General features: G+C 47.4%; 1 protein-coding gene and 1 long non-coding RNA gene across 3 annotated transcripts in view; one reads left to right on the forward strand and one right to left on the reverse strand.

Moving 5' to 3' along the window:
• Positions 1–15633, reverse strand: part of SPRYD3 (SPRY domain containing 3) — a 72371-nt gene extending 56738 nt beyond the window's left edge. The window contains exon 1 of the mRNA XM_053303876.1: positions 15471–15633. The gene's annotated coding sequence lies outside the window, so the exon portion shown is untranslated. The remainder of the gene's footprint in view (positions 1–15470) is intronic.
• On the forward strand, positions 3–3660 carry LOC128348176 (uncharacterized). 2 transcript variants are annotated; one of them, XR_008317982.1, is made up of 2 exons: positions 3–144; positions 3210–3660. It is a non-coding gene; the product is annotated as an uncharacterized LOC128348176 (long non-coding RNA). The 2 variants fall into 2 exon arrangements; XR_008317983.1 differs by having other exon boundaries at positions 26–182.
• Positions 15634–19870: the final 4237 nt, after the last annotated feature.

Consider the following 19870-nt stretch of genomic DNA (forward strand, 5'->3'; position numbering starts at 1 on the left):
CTAATTCTCCACCGATCCGCAGACGCAGAAACCTGTCGCAGAGGCCTGACGCTGCGCCAAGCCAATCCAGGGCGGGCGGGGCGGAGCCTCCTGCTCGCCGGAGAACGCGAGGGAGTGAAGTGAATGGTGGAGGCGACTCTCGAGGTATGAATGGGAGGTGTGTGACGCTATTCTCTACGGCGGTAGGTTTCAGAAGGCTAGTCAGCGACTATGACGTAAGAAGAAAGAGCTGCAAAGCAGCCACCGCTGCTGAATTTCAAAGCGGGGCGGGGAAGGGGCGCTGACGTGTTCGTTGCTGGTTAGAGCGAGTTGAAGCATTTTATTACAAATAGACCTCCTCCCCTTCCTCCTGTCCCTAATCCTGAGATTTTTATAGGGCACGGGCACGTCAGAAATTTAAACAGGTTTAATAGTGATTCGTAATTACCTAGGAACAACTGCTGTAAAGAAGAGGATCGCTTCTCTGTTAGGAATCGCTAATCTATCGCAGCATTGCTTAACTCTGATACTTAATTATTCAGTAGTTTGGACATTTTAAATTGGTGGTTGAAAGTTCTAACTGGACTGTGAGTGGTTAGGCTATGATGTTGATACGACAGAGAGTGGACTACTGGATTGATGTTTAAAACATATATGGGATGTTATATACTACATTTGTGTACTCTTTTTTTCCGTATACTTTTTTCCTGATATATCAATCAATAAAAAAAACTATTATAAGGAATCAATCTTAATATAAGATATATGCATCCTTTCTTAGGAATAAACCCTGTTAAACAAAATGGGGATTACTATCACAGGATCAGGCAACAATATTTATTTTATTTTAACATTTTATATCCCGCTCTTCCTCCAAGGAGCCCAGAGCGGTGTACAACATACTTAGGTTACCTGAGAGCCAGCATGGTGTAGTGGTTAGAGTGCTGGACTAGGACCAGGAAGACCTGAGTTCCCAAATCCCCATTCAGCCATGAGACTTGCTGGGTGACTCTGGGCCAGTCACTTCTCTCTCAGCCTAACCTACTTCACAGGGTTGTTGTGAGGAGAAACTCAAGTATGTAGTACACCGCTCTGGGCTCCTTGGAGGAAGAGCGGGATATAAATGTAAAAATAATAATAATACATAGTAAAGGTTAGTGGATGGAAATGTCAGCATTCAGCATACATTGTTGGAATTACCTCTTATTATTATCATCATCATCTACATTTACAGTATATCCCACTCTTCCTCCAAGAAGCCCAGAGCGGTGTACTACATACTTGAGTATGCAGTGGAATGTTGTACCTCATTGCACTGCTTCCCAGCCACCCTCACCCCGGTCCTCTCAGTTGCAGTAAACCACAGACACAACTGGGATTCAGAAACCCATATGAGCCACTGGTGTTTCATGACAACATAGTTTGCAACCAATGGGAGAGGCACTGCAAAGATGTGCAGTGTGACGGCTGCCTGGATCAATCCTGAACCCTGCAGTGGCCTTTGTGCTGCCTATGGGCCACGTGGTTGTCATTATATGCCTGGGATTTGCCAAGGTTCAGCTGCCTGCGTGGATACTAAAGTGTCACACCAGCACATGCAGCTGTTGTGGGCTGTGCCCCTTTTAAAGATGAAGAGCTGAGGCTGAGAGACTGACTTGCCAGAGGTCACCCAGTGGGACTATACAGATCAGTCATCTGTCTCTAATTACGTCTGTCTCTATTGGTCCATTGGTCTATCTAGCTCAATAATGTCTACACAGACTGGCAGTGACTTCTCCAAGGTTGCAGGCAGGAATCTCTCTCAGCCCTATCTTGGAGATGCTGCCAGGGAGGGAACTTGGAACCTTCTGCTCTTCCCAGAGCAGCTCCATCCCCTGAGGGGAATATCTTACAGTGCTCATATGTGGTCTCCCATTCATATGCAACCAGGGTGGGCCCTGCTTAGCTAAGAGGACAAGCCATGCTTGCTACAAGGCCAGCTCTCCTCAATGATAGGAAAGGAATATGTAATCAAAATAAATATATTTTTAGGGCCATATTGGGAGGAATTTCCTAGATCTTTAAAGGTGAGTGAATGCACTTCCCAACCCATAATCTATATTATGGCTGCACAACTTCAGCTCTCCAGCTGCTGTTGAACTACATCTCCCATTTCCAGCCACAGTAGCCAATAAGGACTGGTGGGAGTTGAAGTCCAACAGCAGCTAGAAGTGTGAAGTTGTGCATCCCTGATATATACTATCAGAAACATCCCTGCAGGGCCTGCTATATAGGCAGGACAGCACATTAAGGAGCAAGTTTAGAAATCTGGCTAAAGCAGCCATTCCCAAATTGTTGTGTCAAAATAAGGGCTGTGGCCCTTGCAAATTAATTCAAGGCACAGGATGCATCTATGCTTGGGGGAGCATAGAATTCCCTGGTGCAGCCAATGTTACTTCTGACAGGCATGGAAGAATCTCAGAAGTATCATCATTGCCCCCAAACTACAGTTTGGTTCCTGAGTCCTGGCTGATTGGATAAAGGGGATGGTGGGACACTCGGGTGGCTAGACAGTTTTACCTGGGCTATCTCCTCAGGTATAAGGATGTCTGCCCATTGTTCTGGGAACTGATTGGGTGTGGGTGTGTGCACACAAATGATACAATGCCTCCAATTTCTATCTAAAAAAAGAAGTCTACCTCAGGTATCAAAAGCCAGGATATACCACGTTAGAGGCAAATGAACAAGATGGTAGGCAGATTAATTAACAAAGCTCTTTATTCAATTTGCAGTATAATCCTATGCATGTTTGCTTGGAAGTAGATCCCACAGCGTTCAAAGACTTACTCCCACATAGCATGCTAAGGAACATAGCCAAAATGTGCTAATCAGTGACTTTACTGGGATGTGAAGTTGTTTGGTTTTGTGGTTATGAGGTTGTATCCACAAAAGTTCAGGAAGGAAGCAAGGATAATGATGAATGCTGTGTTGTTCAAAAGCTTGGCTTTCTCACCATGAACTGAAAAGTTGTTAGGTAACAGGGATTATTGCACCACTTTGCAGTTGAGAGGGGAGAGCAAAACAAGCCACTGACATTCTCTGTGCAAACAAGCCCTTAATATCTCTGTCTCCACTGGCTCCCTCTGGTCTGTTTCTGGTACCCCCATGCCTTGGTTATGGCACTGTTGTATCCTCTTCAGTAAGCAAGGAAATCTATTCCAAAACATTATTTCTCCTTCCTGTACCCACAGCAAAAAGAAATTAGATTTAGCTACACTGCTGCCCCCGTAGAGATCCTTATCCCTTTGCAGCACAGCAGTGAAGCCTCGATGCCAGCTACTTTGGAATGGAGTGCTTTTCCAAACCCTGCAAGTTGAAATAAAGCGGTCTCTTGACAGCCTGTAGTAGCTATGCGATTCAAGTGTCACCAGGACTCTCTGAGCATCAGATTGAAAAGAGGTCAAGGCTCAACTCTGTTTCTGAGCATGGAGGAGGAGGACGACTACGACAGCAGCCAAGAAACAAGAGAGCTCTGCCCATCAAGGGAAAGGCAGATGACTGGTTTCCTGGCTCCATGCCCACCTGGGGAATCTCAAGTTCTTGATCACTCTGCTTTTTCCCTACTGGTACAGTTGGTATTTCCTGCTGCAGCATCCTAAAAATAAAGGGGATGTCTACCTTCCACTCTGATAAAGGAAACAATTGTTTTGTGTTACATGAACTAAAGAAGCATAAGGCCAGCCCTATTATGAGGCAGAGTGAGGCAACAAATTTTGTATACCATTAGAGCAGGGATTCTCAATGTTGGGTCCCCAGATGTTATTGGACTTCAACTCCCATAATCCCCAACCAAAGGTCACTGGGGCTAGGGATTATGGGAGTTGAAGTCCAATAACATCTGGGGACCCAACGTTGAGAATCCGTGCATTAGAGGACAGTATAATAGACTAGTTAATTTACAATTTACTGTGGCTTTTCTGCCACAGGTACCCAACTGTCTTGACCCAGCCTTGATTAGACTTGTAAAACAATATTCTCCAATACATTTAATAAATGGGTAAAATAACTCTCCGAAAAATTTTCTCCTGTGCTAAATAATGCAGGAGAATATTCTTTTACTACTTTGGATCATTCCCGCAGGCTCTGGTTTTACACTCACCATTAGTTTTGAAATAGACATTGCCTTGAAATCCAGAAGCATCCTCTTTGCATATTTACAGTCCAATCCTATGAAAAGAATTGTGCCACTGTTCATGTTCCTTTTAAAAGATCTGGAAAGCTGTGCTTTCCAGCACAGACGTTTGGGAGTGCACAGCCATTAATTTTTTAAAAACTGTTTGTTTAAAAAGCTTGTTGGTCACTTCCCAAGAAAAACAATTTACAGCAGAACAAAGAATTAAAGCAACATCACAGTAATAAACTACTGAAAGCCAGCAGCAGTTTAAAACCAAAAATAAAAGTTGATGGGGCGGGGGGAGGGGCACATGGACACACATAGAATGTTGGGTGATCTTACAAGCTTATTTTCTTTAAGGAAAGTAGGCTGAAAATAGTGCTAAATAGCTGCAAAGGAAAAGCTGAACCTAATTTTTCTTTGCTGCATCTTAAAGCTGTTTCTTTCTGTCCAGGTGTTGGTGGCCTGATGAAGTTGTTCTCTGCTTGGCAGCTGTGACTGCAGTTGCCTCCACACTAGCCTTTTGTTTACTTAAGTTTTATGGGGAATCCATGCAAAATTGTAGCATTCCAGTGTTGTCCAATGTTCTCCGAGACCTGATTTGTAGTTATTTTTTATTCTATTTATTTATGCAGAAACGTGGATAAGCAAAGCACTATTATGGCTTTCAAGATGCACTATTCTTTTGAACTGAAAGTTCCTGTTTGCAGGAGCAGTCCACTTTATTGTTTCCACAGTCAACGTTGCTGAAGGATTATTGCCCCTTAATTTTTATATCAGGGGAAGGGGGATATTAAATTGCTGTTTTCCTTGCATTTCCCCCCAATTTTTTTTTCTATTATAGTGAAGCAGCAGCACTGTTGAACACAGTGGGAAGACTTCCAAGTAAACATGCATGGGATTGCATGTAAATGACTAACATATTATTCCTAATGTTAGGAATTCGGAATAAAGATCCAAAAAAACTTAACATTTTGTAATAATTTATAAAACCCAGACATGCTCTGCCTCATTTTATTTTCATACCTTGGATTATTTTCATACCCAAAATACATTGGTCTTAACAAAATAAACTATTTTCCCAACACTTGTTTGAGTTTCCCTCTCCCCCCCCACCCCCAGAACAATAGAAATAAGAGGCACACTTTAGAATAACAGGAGTGATGTGTTTCTGCAAAAACAAAGATCTGTTAGCGGGACCAGTTCTTTTTCAGTGCCATGTTAAATAAAACTCTAAATGCACGAATACCCCCAGTCCTGTAATTTCAGGCGGAAGATAATGACATTTGCCCTGCTGTAACCAGGACACGAGTGGAGAATGGACAAAGATCCAGACAATATCTATATATTTAATTCTCTTAAACGTACCTGTCGCTAATCTCATGTGTGGCAACTCTCACGAGAGCAGCTGCCTGGGGATAGCAACCAGAGGCGTATCTAGGGAAAATAGCGCCTAGGGCAAGCACTGAAATTGTGCCCCCTATCCAAACATCTGACACCCATCTTTCAGATAACTTTACTATAATATCAGCTGAAAAATATAAGTCAAGCTCATTAATCTTTTAAAATTTCAAAAACTATTTAGCAGTGGACGTAGCCAGACCAAAAAATGCTGGAAAACTACAGATTTCAGTATGCTGGGGCTCATGAAATACCCAAATACTATGTGGAGGTGTACTTGGAAAACTAAACAGAAGTGCCTATCTAATTCTCTACTATGCATTGTAGTACCACTATTACATAAGTTTTAAAAATAAATGGAGAATTTGGCTTTTCCCAGATACTCTGAAAATAATTAAAGGATATGCAGAGTAAACTGTGTCACTGTTAGGAATATATTCTAGTATTTCAGAAAGGCAGTTAAAATGAGAGAAAGAGAGCAAGAAACTCCCAGTGGGCCTTAATACTAAGGATTTCACACTGATTCAAAGACAAACTCACCATTAATAGCCATATTATTAAGACACCACATTTAACTCACTTATAAGAAGCAAAGTAAGAGCAAATGAATACAATCCTAGCTCATACGCTTTAGCTCAGTATTCACAAGCCTTGATTCTCTATACATAGTGCCAAACTGAATACGTGTACAGTGACTTATATTATATTAAATTATTATTTTTTACCTGTAGCCCCTTTGGGGCGCTTCCTATAGGCTGTGGGAGGGGGGTCTGCAAAAGTTACCTCTCCCACCACTGGCCTCTAGGGTCTCACAGAGACCATTTGAGCATGTGCAGTGGCCATTTTTAAAAATAATTGTTCTTTTTTTTAAAATGGCCACTGAAAACAAAATGGCCACCGTGCATGCTCAAATGGCCTCTGCGAGGCCTGGCATGGCCTAGGGCCTCACAGAGGCCATTTGAGCATGTGCAGTGGTCATTTTGTTTTTAGTGGCCATCTTATTTTAAAAAAAATTAATTTTAAGAATTTGCGCCCCCTTCAAGTGGCGCCCAGGGCACGTGCCCTGCCTGCCCTACCCTGGATATGCCCCTGATAGCAATGAGGACAGGAGACAATGGCGGCGGCGGGCTGGGCTGGCTGCCGGTCAGCCAGAGGAGGTGGTGGGCTGACCTGGCCCGGTTGGCCAGAGGAGGCAGCGGGCCGGCCTGGTCTGACCACCAGGAGTCGTCGTCAAGAGGAAGCAGTGGTGGCAGGCCGTCCTGGCCCTGGCTCGGCTGCGGGTCAGCTGGAGGAGGCGGCAGTGGGCCATCCAGGCCTGGCTGCCCGCTGGGAGGAGGTGGCGGGCTGTCCTGACCCTGGTCCGGTCACCAGTTGACTGGAGGCGGGCCAGCCTGGCTGCCCGCTGGGAAGAGGAGGCGGCGGTGGGCTGGGCTGGCCACCAGTTGGCTGGAGGAAGCCACGGCAGACCAGCCTACCTCGGCTGCCCACCGCGACGAGGAGGCGGGAGAAAGTGGCGGGCTGGCTGGAGGTGGCATGGGGTGGCTGGGGGGAGAGGAAGTGGGCCGCCCAGCTGGCCCACCAGAACGTGCGGGTGGGAGGGAGAAGTGGGGGGAGGGGAGCAGCCAGCCAGAAAGCTGAGCATGCCGGCGTGGTGTGTGTGTGGGGGGGACAGAGTCAAAGATACTCTGTGCCCAGCCCAGCTAGCACTGAGTAATGTTTTGAGTATGAAATAATTAAGCCTGTTTTCAAGACGGTGAAAAGTCAAACACTAGCTTGCTTAGAGGCTTATTAGGGGCAGCAGGCCAGGCAGCATGGCACCATTGCAGCTGATCATTTATCTGCAGCAGAGCAAAGTACAGCACACCAAGATACTGAATACTGCTTGTAGGGGAAAGGAGATTGGCCAAATTTGTTTGGAGAACAGCACCAGAACTGTACATAAAGACTCCATTGGAACACTGAGAACACAGAATTTTAGCTACAGTTCTTTTCAAGGGCTGTAAACATTCCTAGTTTGCCTGTCCTCAGGAGAAGGAGTGACATAGAATTAAGAGTCTTCCTTGGGCATAGAAAGGATGATTTGCAGCACCACAGAACTCCAGGCTGCAGGGAACACAGAGATGCCCAGTTCCATAGGTTCAGAGTTAGGACAGTACTGTCTAGTAGCAAAAATCTGAAAAATGTTCTCTTATCAAGGCAAGAACCCATATCCCTGGAGTATAATAACTGGCAATCATTAAATAAAGGTCTGATCAATAACCACTTCAACATTCATTAACTGCACCTCTTCCAACAGCCCTCTGGGAGGCCTGAGACTGATAACAGATGGAAATAAGGACCTTTAAGGAGATACTTTGGCAGACTCACTGTACCCATTAAGTGATTATTTTGACTATGTTCTTAATGGGAGCCTAAGAGTGCTTTGGTCCCAGCAGAACATCTGCTAATTATGTCTCAAAGTGGTGGTGATTTGATGGTTGAACAATGAGCAAGATTGCACTGGTGTGGGTTCAATTCCCAGCCCTGCTATAAACATACCAACTTCATTTCAGCTATCTGTTGTTGCTATTGGGTTGGCTCAGATGGTATGTCCGAGCTGGGCTGCCTGCCATATTACTTTTTCACACAATGCATAATCAACTTGTGGAATTCTCTGCCACAAGATGTGGTGACAGCCAACAACCTGGATGGCTTTAAGAGGGGTTTGGATAACTTCATGGAGGAGAGGTCTATCAACGGCTACTAGTCGGAGGGCTATAGGCCACTTCCAGCCTCAAAGGCAGGATGTCTCTGAGTACCAGTTGCGGGGGAGTAACAGCAGGATAGGGAAACATTGGTCTTACCATGAAGTGTTCTTTTTCACAGCCGAGGAAGTCATCCTCCAAAGTATGGGTTGAATACTGAGCACGCTCCAGACAGGACTAATCAAAGGTTGCAGGCGTGGCTAGCTTACCATGTGGGAGGTGACCCAGCTCCAGTTCCGGGACTGATGTGCTCTCAGAGAAATAGGAAAAAATATATAGTTAGGAAAAAGAAGATAAGTGGAGAAAAGGGTGTGGGGGGGAGCCTACAAAGCTAAATACCCTGGAAGTCACCCCACCCAAGCACGCCCTGCCCAAGGTAAAACCGTATGAAAAGGAAAAAACCTGATGAGCATCTGAGGGCAGGGCGGATGATCTCGGCTGTGAAAAAACACACTTCACTGTAAGACCAATGTTTCTTTTTCCACAGCCTGAGGTCATCCTCCAAAGTATGGGACATGCCCAAGCCAAAAGAGATAGGGTGGGACCCCAACCAGATGTGAATCAGACCACCTGCTGAAGTACAGTGCGACCAAGGGCCGCCTAAGTGGAGTGAAAGGTGGAGATCTTATAATCCTATATAATAAAGTGCCTGGCGTGCGTCCGTGTCTCCCTCGGCTGTTCTGGGCATGCGCAGAGCGCATGCCCAGAACACGCCGAGGGAGACACGACCGCTGGGACCAGGTGGCCATGATGGGCGGGAGGAGAAGTGGCGGCCGAGGAGAAGCGGCCGCCTCAAAGCCGAGCGGGGGGGGGAGAGGTGGCGGGGGAAGCTGGCCGAGGCGGCGGTGCAGCCGTGGCCGAGGCCTGGCCGCGCCACTGAAGCCGGGTGGGGGGAAGAGGCGGCGGGGGAAGCCGGCCGAGGCGGTGCAGAGGCGGACGGTAGGTCCGGCCCGACCGCCAGGAGGAGAAAAACGGCGGCAATGGGTCTGGCAGAGGCAGCGTCGGCGAGCCCATCCCTGCCTTGAGGAGCCCAGAGGGTAAACCACATAGTGTTTGCTCTGTTGAGGCATTTTTGCTTATCATCTTTTCCTGTGCTGGACTTTCAGTGTTTTCAACGGATTAGTCAACTAAGGAAAAGTAATGACTAAATATATGTTTCCAAATTGAAAATTTTACTCTTACACACTTTAAATAGGTCACCAACAACACAAAAAGGGGGGCAAGTTAACAGTGTTTCTAAAAACATAATAAATACACAAAAACAACAAGAAGAAAAAACCACAACCCTTGCTATGGAGGAGATACAAATCAGACAAACATTTCTACACAATCCTACTAGCGCCCGTTATTTTAATGGGCTTAAAATTACTAGTGCTTTATAAAGGGAGTAATAGATGACCAAGTGGCCGCCTTGCAGATTTTGAGTAAGGGCATATTGGCGGTAAAAGCTGAAGTAGCCGCGCTGTGGGTGGAGTGAGCCATAATGCTGGAAGGTATAGGCAGGCCAAGGAACTCATAGGCAAGAGCGATGCAGGATTTTATCCAGGCAGCGATCGTGGTTTTGGAAACCTTAGAGCTGAGAGTCACCTGTAGAAAAGAGACAAAGAGGGAGTCTGAATGCTAGAAGGACAGTTGATATGCGATTTGGCAGTCACATTGTCCGTGCGTACAAGTACATCCATGTGGTGGACCATCGGGAGGAACTGCAGTAGGGCTAGTTGCACCGCGCAAAGCTCTAACCAATTGATGTTGTGACCCCTCTCCCATGCTGACCAGACGCTTTGAGCATATTAGCAGTTGCAGTGGGCACCCCAGCCCAACAGACTGGCATCCATGGTCACCAGGATTTGACTTGGGACTGTGAGAGGAATGCCTCTCAACATGACTGACGACAACCACCAGCTTAGAGACTGCCGGATTACTGCAGGTAAGGGAATCTCTCTGTGTGTGCAGGCCATGATGTCCTACTGGAAGGGAAGGAGGAGCCACTAAAAAGGGTGTGAGTGCCAGCAGGTCCAGGGAGTGCACTCTAAATATGCAATCATGGACCCAAGCAACCGAGCTAAGGTCATCAAGCCTGCCAACGTCGCGTGGAGCAAGGGTTGGATGATGGAAATCAATTCTCGGAGTCTCTCTGGAGGTAAGGAGATGGCTGGGCATAAAGTGTCGAAAATTGCTCCCAAGTTTTGGAGAGTTTGAGATGGGATGAGGTGACTCTTTTGATGGTTTATCAGGAAACTGTGTGAGTTGAGGACCAAGAGGGTCTTCTGTATGGCAAGCTGGGCCTGACGGAACGAGGCTGCTCGAATGAGCAGATCTGTCCAGTATGGGTAAACATGGACCTGGCATGTATGGAGATGGGCGACTAGAGCAACCATTAGCTTGGTGAAGACCCTCGGAGCTGATGATAGGCCAAAGGGCAGAGCCCTGTACTGGTAATAGCGGTCGTCGTACACAAATCTGAGAAACCTTCAGTGGTTGGGGAGGATAGGAACATGGAGGTAAGCCTCGGTCAGATCAACAGAAGCTAGAAAATGCCCCTTCGATATTGATTCCTTCATTGACCAAAGGGATTCCATTCGGAATTTCCTCTTGCGGATGAATCGGTTGAGAGATCTTAAGTTCAGGACTGCCCTCCAAGATCTATCCTTTTGGGGGACCAAAAACAACAGCGAATAGATGCTGTGCCATAACTCGGTCAATGGTGCTGATCTGAAGGAGGGGCTGAATGGCCCGATTCATCTGAAGCTGTTTGTCCGAACGTTTCAATTTGGGGGACCTGGTGATCTGGTCTAGAGGATGAGACTGGAAGTCCAAGGCATATCCGTGAGAGACAGTGGAGCATACCTAACAATCCTGTGTAGTGGCTTCCCACTGTGGGTAGAAGTCGAGAAGCCTGCCTCCCACGTGGGAGGAAGTCATTGTTTTCTGGATGGGTTGGAGGTAGGGGGGGAAAGGTCGGGTAGAACGACCCCTGGTAGGTCCTCCTCCGCACTGCAGCCATCAGTTGCGCCAAGCAGGGGGGTATGAAAAGCTTGTGCTGTCTCTGTGGGAACACAAGGCTGGTTTCTGCGAACCTCTGAAGGGGCGAAAGGACTGGACATCGGGCCAAAAGGGCCTACGAGCATCTCTGCGGGATGACGGAAAAGCCTTCTTCTTACCCTTGGTCTCTACGAGTATCGGGTCCAAGGCATCACCAAAGAGCCGGGCACTTGCAAAAGGAGTAGCTGAAAGGTTAAACCTTGACCTGGAATCAACATTCCAGTGTTTAAGGCATAAGGAGTGGCAAACTGCCACTTCTGAGGCCATTGCCTGGGCTGCATATTGAATACAATCAAGACTTGAATCTGCCATGAGGGCAGTTGCTTTGGCTAATTTATTGAGACCCTGGCGGACCTTGGTCAGCTCAGGCGGAACCACAGCGGCAATCTCTTTCACCCAGAGGATAGATGCCCTGGCAAAGATGGAATTAGTAGTGGCCGCTTTGATGACCGTGGCCATGGCAGAGTGGTTCTTACAGAGCAGCATATCTGACTTATGATCCTCAGGGGATCTCAGTTGCTCCTCCCCTTCCTTGACAATGACAGATGCTGATACCAGTTGAGCCACGCGGGGGTCAACTGGGGGCACTGCCAGGAGAGATGTGACTTCTGTAGGCAAATTGTAGTGTTTCTTAGAAATGGGTCCCAAGGCCTTAGATGAGGCAGGGGCTGCCCATTCAGCCAGCATGGCATCCTTGAAAAGAGAGGGGAAAGGGATCATAGCCGTAGGAACAGAGCTGGAAGGAAATACGCTATGGTCAAGAGCAGGCGTAGCATGAACATTTTCAATAGGAGCTACATCATTAATGGCGCACCTTGCCTTAGAGAGCATGCCTTGGGGTTATCTTTTTAACGAAAGGCGGTATATAAATGCAAAAATAAATAAATAAAATAAATAAATAAAATAAAAATGACTTCAAAATTGAAAAAAGGCAGTAAGAGGCTGGGATCGGAGCCGAGGTATTCTCATCGGACAATTCCTCCTCCTCGCCTGAATGTGAGGTATCATTGTCATTGTCCCCACTCAAGCCTGTCTCATGGACGGGTACGGGGGTGTGTGTGTGTGTGTGTGTTTGATGATGGGTCAGTGGACACCAGGAGTAGGGAGAACTGCCACCGGGACTGGCAGGGTGGATCTAGATGATATAGCTGGAGGAGGAGGAGCGAGAGGTCACTTGGGCAAGAGGACCTCCCTAGATGAAGAGGAGGAAGGCGACCTGGGCCTCTTCTTACTTCTCCTTGGCATCGTAGCCCATGGTTGAAATAGGCTCCTTTCGTTAACAGGAATAGGCTGCCTGCTAGGGCTGGAGACAGGGGAGGAGGAGCAGGAATGATGCCTATTAACCCTAGGTGCCATGGGCTGAGTGGCTGGAAGCAGAATAGGGGGTGAGGCTGGAGGCGGCACATGGGTTTTGATCAAGGCTGAGCACTGCCGCGTGATGAAATCACCCAGCCAAATCGCAGCATCGGGTGGGAAGGGGTGCTCCCCCAGGGCTGGTATGGTACTCACGTCCAGTGAGTTCGTAGACTGAGCCAATGGTCCCGGTATCGGGAAGGGCTGCCCAGGGTGCGAAGGCGAGGACCCGTTTGGGCACGGGGGCGCAGGGCGCTCCAGCAGCAGTAGAACAGGCTCAGAAAGAGGTGTTGGCGAGCCTTGACGAAGCGGCTCTGCTGGTAGTGCAGGCAGTGCATCTTCCTGAAGCAGCTCCATCTCCTGCCCCAGAGGGGCAGGGGAGGGCTCTCTGGCGTGGCCGGGATCTCGATCACCTCCTCAGGTGGGGCGAAAGGAGGGACTGGCTGTGGAGAAAGGGGTTGATCGCCCTGGTTCAGCGGTGGATCGGCATCTCCCAGGCCGGCGTCAAGCAAGCGACAGGGCTGGCGTGACTCGCAGACAGCTTGGATCAGGAGGCTTTCCCTCAGGCATTTCTCCTGGTTTTCACTGCCAGCGCAGATGCCGAGCGTGCTTTGGTTGAGGAGGAGCTCCTATGATCCGTGTCTTTTGAATGCCTAGTTTTCTTTTTTGCTTTTTAATGGTCTTTCCTGCGGGATTTCTCTGAACAGGCGGGAATGGCTTGTCTCAGTGGGGTGCAGCGTTCTCGTGGGAGGGGGACAGCCTGAGCCGGAACCCCCAATGGAGCAGTATGAGAATAGAAAAGCTAGCCAGCTAAGCTCAGAAGAGCCGAAAAATTGCAGGAACAAAGCCACAGACCTGTTCGTGGAGCAAAGACAGCACTGGAACTGGAGCTGGGTTGCCTCACACACAGTAAGCTAGCCACACCTACAACTTTTGATTGGTCCTGTCTGGAGCATGCTCAGTATTCAATCCATACTTTGGAGGATGACCTCAAAGTGGAAAAAGGGCATGCCCTCAACACCTGTCTGTAGGGGTCCAGAGGCACCTGGTGGGCCACTGTTTGAAACAGAATGCTGGACTAGACGGGCCTTGGGCTAGTGGTGTGCATGGTTCGGTTCAGGGGACATAGGGAACGCCGCCGCACCGGTCCGGAATTCCGGCGGTCTGGAAGGGCGGGGGTGTGTGACTTTAAGGGGGGGTAGTACTTACCCCCCCCCCGCTGCTCTTCCCCCTCCGGCGCTGGTGCATTTAAGAAGCTTCTTGAGGCGGCAGAGTTCCTCTCTGCAGCCCCTGCCCCCGTCGTTGTTCATTAATGCCTGCAATGCAGAAGAGCTGGCAGAGCGCATGCGCCTGTCGCAGGCCGCATATGTCACGTGGTGCGCGCCCGCAGCGGAGATGAGCACGCGCGCCGCAAAGGGCGCATGCGCTCCGCCAGCTCTTCTGCATTGCAGGCATTAATGAACAACGACGGGGGCAGGGGCAGCAGAGAGGAACTCTGCCGCCCCAAGAAGCTTCTTAAATGCACCAGCGCCGGAGGGGGAAGAGCAGCGGGGGCGGGGGGGTAAGTACTACCCCCTCTTAAGGTCACACCCCCGCAAGTGCCGGACCACGCTGCGTCCGGACCACGCACACCACTACCATGGGCCTGATCCAGCAGGGCTGTTCTTATGTTCTTAATTAGGGATGTGCCCAATCATTTCCTGCCTGCTCCTTCCCCCTTCTCCTAATCATCTGAGCTGGGTTGTCCAAACCACCAAGATGCAATCAGGAGAAAGTGTGCCAGAAAGAGGGATGTGCAGAAGCATGTCCTGTTCCTAATTGTACAGCAAAGAATCCAACTTGGACATATCTGAACCAAACATCTGTTGAACAATGGAAAGTTAGAAATTCTTGCTGGTATACCAATACAAAGCTACCAGTAAATCCCAACTGACTTTCTGCCAGCCCCCATCCAGAGTTCCTTCTAAGGCATGCACGTGTGCACACAAGTTTTTTTAAAGTCCGCTCAGTTAATTTTAGATCCTGCTCAGGTTTAATCAGGAAGGCCCCACTCTGGATGCATGTGTGCTCACGCTGCCTTGATACTGAAACCCAGAACAAAACTCATTCTGCACACAGATGAAAAAAATTAAGAGAGGACACTGCCCCCAGCCCTGCCACTCCTTAGCAGACGAGTGCTGACAGCTAGGTAAAAGCTTGCTGTTTAGTGCTTCGTGGTACTGAATTTGGTCCTAACAAAAAGCATGACCCTACTTTTGATTGTGGACTTTTCTTTCAATGGACCAGCACAGCTACCCATGATCACAGCTGTCATACAGAAGAGGACAGGTCTCTTGTACCTTTAAGAGATGCACAGAAGAGGATATTTCAGCTGGTGCAGCTTTTCTTTCCCCTGCATAACAAGCGGCACAAACTGAAATTCCCTCTTCTGTGCATCTCTTAAAGGGGCAGGAGACCTGTCCTCTTTTCCATATGGCAGCCCTGCCTATGATTTTCAAATGTTCAAAGCCACTGCAGAGGGATTCCAGCTGGGCCTCCAACAGGGCCCGATTCCTACTCTTTTCTTGCTAGCATCCAGGGCTGGCCTCAGGCTTAAAGGGGCCTTTGGAAAACTGTTCTCCAGGGCCCCCTCCTGACTGGATGCTCCCCAAGAGAGCGTTATTCTGCTTACACCACACGAACGAAACCTGTGAGGAGAGAGGTAGTCTCAGGCCCCAACAGCGGGTCCTCCTGCAGGCCCAGGGCCCTCGACGGCTGCTCAACTATCTCTGACATCAGCCCAGCTAACTAGCACTCACCTCACATGCTCTCCCCAGCACTGTGCCTGGTGCTGCCTGCCACTGTAGCCGACCAAGGCCTGTGGTTCCCAAAGGCTCATTCCTGGAAATTCCGCCTGCTCCCTCTCCGCAGGTCAGGGAGCATTCCTCCAGACTCCGAGGGCCAGATCTCTTGCACAAGGGCGATCTAGTGCCAAGAAGAGAGGAGAGCATGGATTCCTCTGGAATTCTGCCAATGGGAGTATAAAAAGGCATCTGCAAAGGTCTGCTGTAAGGCTATAAAAGGGCATCTACACTTGCAGTATGCTGGTGATCTCTTCTGAATGTGCAAGCGCAACATGCAACACCACAGGAGTTAGAGAGAGAGAGAGAGAGAGAGAGAGAGAGAGAGAGAGAGAGAGAGAGAGAAAGAGAAACAATCAACAGCTACAAGTCTATCTGTGGATAATTATCCGGAGATAAGTCTCATGGAACCTATGCAAACTTACCTGAGGAGTAGGCACCATTGGACACAGTGAGCAAACATACACAGGACTGCACTGAACATTCATTAAATGGCGAGCTCCTATCCCTTTAATTGCTAGAAAGAAGAAATAATTTCAGCAGCTAGAACTTTCCCCACTTTTTCTACACCATGACATGTCAAGTGGCAAAATTCCAGTGGCCTGGAATTTTAAGAGCAGTTGGCTTTAAGAGCGGTTTAGATAAATTCATGGAGGACAGGTCTATCAATGGCTACTAGTCTGAGGGCTATAGGCCACCTCCAGTCTCAGAGGCAAGATGCCTCTTAATACTAGTTGCAGGGGAGCAACAGCAGAAGAGAGGGCATGCCCTCAGCTCTTGGCTGTGGGCTTCCTAGAGGCATCTGGTGGGCCACTGTTTGAAACAGGATGCTGCACTAGATAGGCCTTCGGCCTGATCCAACAGGGCTTTTCTTATGTCCCTCCTCTAAACAACTGCTAAAAAGGTAAAGTAAAGTGTGCCGTCGAGTTGGTGTTGATTCCTGGTGAACACAGAGCCCTGTAGATGTCTTTGGTAGAATACAGGAGGGGTTTACCATTGCCATCTCTCATGCAGTATGATGCCTTTCAGCATCTTCATATATCACTGCTGCCTGATATAAGTGTTTCCCATAGTCTGGGAAACATACCAGCGGGGATTCAAACCAGCAGCCTCTGGCTTGCTAGTCAAGTCATTTCCCTGCTGTGCCATTAGATGGTGCTAAAAGGTACTGGAGTTGCAAACTTTGAAACTGACCTCTGTGCAGCAATTAGTTTTTGATTATGTTTAGCTACTTACTAATGAAAAGCTCAAGCTGCTCTCTGCAGATCAAACCCATGCTGAAGGCACAGGAAAAGAACCATCTTCTTACTGTTATTCTTTTTCTGTGTAAACTACTTTGAGATTTGTCGAAAAACAGATTATAAATAATAATAATCAGGGTTTTTGGGCAATTGGCAACCCTCAGAGCCATGTATTCTAATTTATTGCATCCTGTTACCCTAAACTCAGCTATAGTTGCTCATCAGTAAGGCTGCCAATTTTTTTGCTGAGCCCTGTTCCCTTTACAGTAGTACATGTTAGCAGATCAAGCTATTATTTAAAACATTTTATATCCAGTTTTTTCTAAAACACACAATTTTACTCAAAGTGGCTTGCAAAAGTTAAGATAAAACCAAAAACTCCATATATCAATAAGAAATGTGTATATGAAGCAAACTAAAAACAGCATTTAAAAATCAGCCACTATGTAAACAAAATCAAGAATTAAAAGCTAGCTGAACTAAAAAAAAGTCTGAAGGGCACAATAAAACTCATTAGCAGGCAATTTATGCTGATCTCCATGCAATTAAGAGCTTCGACTGACTTTCTGCAGGCCAAACTGCTTTTAAAGGCATAAGAGCAGAGCAGATTTTTTTCTGGTCAGCTGGCAACACTATTGGTAGTAAAACCAGAATGCCAGGTTCAAGGCTTGCTTTGCTTGCCAGGAGATTGCTTGCACTAGCCAATGCTGTAATTAAAGGTAAGGTAAAGTGTACCATCAAGTCGGCATTGACTCCTGGCACCCACAGAGCCCTGTGGTTTTCTTTGGTAGAATACAGGAGGGGATGATGACCATTGCCTTTTCCCATGCAGTCTGAGATGATGCCTTTCAGCATCTTCCTATATCGCTGCTGCCCAATATAGTACCAGTGGGGATTTGAACCGGCAACCTTCTGCTTGTTAGTCAAGCATTTCCCCACTTAAGGTGGCTTCTGTGTGGTAATTACTTGGGTTAAAATGCCTGGCTGAACTGTTGATGCTGAATAAAATTACCACAATTCTCATCTGCGGTAAAAATTAGGTTTTGCATAGATTTAGTAGCAATGTTTTTGTTTTTAATTTTCACTCCAGGTTGTAAGCCCTGACTGCAAGTTATAGTTCAGCTGGGGTTTCAAAGAGAATCTAGGATAATCCAAACCTTCCTACTTTAATTCCAAGACTTCCCATGGGCAGAATGCCACTGAATCCCAGTTGCATATAATTGGGGGGTGGGGAACAGCTGGGAAGAGCTATGCCTTCCTGTCCTATTTGTGGGCTTCCAAGCAATATCTGATTAACCATTAACCACAAGCAGGATTGTGGACCAGATGGATGGTTGCTCTGATCCAACAGGGTTCCAATAACGAGTAATTAGAGATTCTTATCCACATCTGCTCTACCCACTTGAAGTTACTCAAGTGGGGCGTGAATGAGACGTCATTCACTCTTTCCCACATAAGGGAAGCAACTCAAGAGTTTGGGAATGGGGCTGCAGAAGGGTTGCCAACTGTCCCTCATTTCAGGGATGTAAATAATAATATTTATTTATTTATTTATTTGATTTCTATACTGCCCTTCCAAAAATGGCTCAGGGCAGTTTACAAAGAGAAATAAACAAATAAGATGGAACGCTGTCCCCAAAGGGCTCGCAATCTAAAAAGAAACGTAAGATAGATACCAGCAACGGTCACTGGAGATACTGTGCTGGGGATGGATAGGGCCAGTTACTCTCTCCCTGCTAAATAAAGAGAATCACCACTTTAAAAGGTGCCTCTTTGTGTAGTTAGCAGGGGTCGGTCCCTATAGGGACAGCATTTGTCCCTCATTTATTCAATAGCATATAATTCAATTACATATACATCAATGATACTCAGGCTCTTGATTACCTGCCAGCTAGCCCCCAAAAACTTGTGTCCCTCCTTCTGGAACTTGTGTCCCTCATTTTGACAATGAAATGTTGGCAACTCTAGGCTGTAGCTCAGTGGAAACACATTTATTTATTTGTTTATTTAAATTTTTATACCACCCTTCCAAAAGGCTCAGGGCCATTTGCTTTGCACGCAGAAGGACTCCAAGATAGGGCTGAGAGAGACTCCTGCCTGAAATCTTGGAGAGATGCTGCCCGTCAGGGTAGACAATGCTGAGCTAGCTAGATGGACTAAGGGTCTGAGTAAGTATAACGACAGCTTTCTATATTCCTGTGTCCCCGAATTCTAGCTCTGACCAATGCTCAGGACCACCAAACAGGCACATGAGTTTTAAGAGCAACTTTTTTAAAACAGCGGAAGTGAAGGATGTAATGTGTTTTGGGGGGTCTTTTTTGTTTTTGAAAGAACTGGCCAAGGAAGGAAATAGCTGGGCAAATGGATTACACAACAGAGATGGACTGGAAACTTGAACTATTCCAAGTATTCGGTCTGGATCCCAATTGAATACAATCTGGAGGAGAGAAGGGGGTGGGGATGGAATCCCGTCTCCAAGACCCAAGGAACAGGAGGGGGAAACAAGAGGACCCAGACCAGGAAGTGGTTGGCTCATTCCTGGCTTTTGTCTGTAAACAGTTTTCATATGATTTCCAGAGAATTAGTTTAGCTAAACGGATTGGATGTGAGCTGTAGTCACTAACTCTCCCCCTAACCTAGTATACAGGGTTGTTGACATAAAATGAGCTTTGTGTACACCACACCTCGATCTTGTTAACATGCAGCAGGGTGGGGTTTGTTAACATGCAGCAGGGTGTGTGTGTGTGTGTGTGTAGCTACAATTGAACAAGGATGGGAGGACAAGAGGAAGGCCTACGGGCTGGTGTTGGGTTGCTCTTTGCTCTCCCCTTCCTGTCTCTCTGAAGGAATAGTGGCAGGGGGTGGGCTGCAGGCCTCCAGGGCCCGCTCCAGTCTTGTTAAGCCCCTGAGCTTAAGCCCTCTGTTTACGCAGAAATAAATCCCACTGAGAGAGTGATTTGATAGGGATTACTCCCAACGAAGTGTGCAGCCCTAGGCTGCAATCCTATACACACTTGCCAGGAAGACCCATTTAATGCAGGGAGGCTTACTTCTGCAAAGTCCTACAAAAGGATCAAGCTGCCATTATCAATCCTGTCCATGCTTATTTGTGAGAAA

The sequence above is a fragment of the Hemicordylus capensis genome, chromosome 2, assembly GCF_027244095.1.
Source record: "Hemicordylus capensis ecotype Gifberg chromosome 2, rHemCap1.1.pri, whole genome shotgun sequence".
Lineage (NCBI taxonomy): Eukaryota > Metazoa > Chordata > Lepidosauria > Squamata > Cordylidae > Hemicordylus > Hemicordylus capensis.